The sequence below is a fragment of the Myotis lucifugus genome, unplaced genomic scaffold (genome assembly GCF_000147115.1).
Source record: "Myotis lucifugus unplaced genomic scaffold, Myoluc2.0 scaffold_60, whole genome shotgun sequence".
In the NCBI taxonomy this organism is placed as follows: Eukaryota; Metazoa; Chordata; class Mammalia; order Chiroptera; family Vespertilionidae; genus Myotis; species Myotis lucifugus.
In genome coordinates this window covers 1,964,030-1,965,563 of record NW_005871108.1, presented here as the reverse complement: position 1 = coordinate 1,965,563, position 1,534 = coordinate 1,964,030, and the positions used below count along the sequence as shown (strand labels likewise).

The window sequence follows — 1,534 nt, the reverse complement described above, 5'->3', positions numbered from 1 at the left end:
ATCCTCACCTGGGAATATTTTTCCATTGATTTTTAGGGAGAGTGAGAGAGAAAGGGAAAGACTGAGAGAAACATCGATGTGAGAGAAATATTGATTGATTGCCTCCTGCACGAGCCCTCCCTGGGGAGGATGTACATGTCCTTGACTGGAATTGAAACTGGGACCCTTTAATCTGCAGGCCAACACTATCCACTGAGCCAAACCAGCATGGGCTCATCTTTGATTCTTGTCCGAGGTCCATAGGACATGAGAATAGCTAAAACAAATTTGAAAAAGAAGAATAAAGTTGGAGGAGTCATGTCAACAGATTTCAAGACTTACATGGCTAAAGTAATCAAGATACTGATATTGGTGGAGAGATAGACAGATAGATCAATGGAACAGAATAGAAAACCCAGAAATAGCCCCACACAAGTACCACTCACTGATTTTTTACAAGTGGGCAAAGCAATTCAATGGAAGAAAGATATCCTTTTCAACAGATGGTGCTGGAGCACTTGAAATTTGTATCCAAAACAAAAAAACAAAACTAAACACACACACACACACACAAACAAAAAACACAAACACCCCAATCTAAACCTCAAAACTTATACAAAAGATTAAACAAAAATGGATCACAGATTTAAATTTAAATTTAAATGTAAAAATATAAAACTTCTAGAAGAAAACATGGGAAAAAACTTTCAGATGTAGGTGAAAAGCACAATCCATAAAAAAAGAGAATCAATGAATTGGACTTAATCAAAAGTTAAAACTTTTACTCTGGGAGAGGCCCTGCGAAAAGATAGATGAAAAGACAAATTACAGACTGGAAGAAATATTTGACAAACCACATATTTGACAAAGGACTTGTATCTAGACAATATAGGCAACTCTCACAACTCAACAGTAGAAAACAAACAGTTCAATTAGAAGGAAGTCTCGAAAAGATATTTAATTGAAGAGGATATACAGATGGCAGGCAAATAAGCACCTGAAAGATGTTCAACATCATAGCAATTAGAGAAATGCAAATTAAGGTCACAATGAGATTCCATTACATACTTATTAGAATAGCTGAAATTAAAAATACTGGCAACACTAAATGTTGGCAAGGATGCAGAGAAACTGGGTCTTTTATACATTGCTGGTGAGAATGTTAAATGATACGACCGCTATGGAAAATAGATTGGCAGTTTCTTAAAACAAAACAAAACAAAAAACACAAAAATATACTCACCAGACTACCCACCAAATGTACTCTTGGGCATTTATTCCAGAGAAATAAAAATGTAGTTTTAAAAACGTGCAGATGAATGTTCATAGCAGCTTTATTTAATTTTGAAGGGATTCCTTTTTAAAAAATACTATTTTTTTTAGACTGGTGTTAAGTTCACAGCAAAATTGAGAAGAAGGCACAGAGGTTTCTCCTATACTTTCTGCTCCTACTCAGGCACAGCCTCTCCTGTTATCAACATATCCCACCAGAGTGCCCATTTGTTAAGATTGATGAACTTACATCAATACATCATAACCACCCACAGCCCATAGT

At 35.7% G+C, this 1,534-nt stretch overlaps 1 protein-coding gene across 1 annotated transcript in view; it reads left to right on the top strand.

Annotated features, from left to right (window-relative positions):
- The window catches only part of DEFB119 (defensin beta 119), a 5,255-nt gene that overhangs the window by 2,708 nt on the left and 1,013 nt on the right, over positions 1-1,534 (top strand). The gene's annotated exons all lie outside the window — the stretch shown is intronic.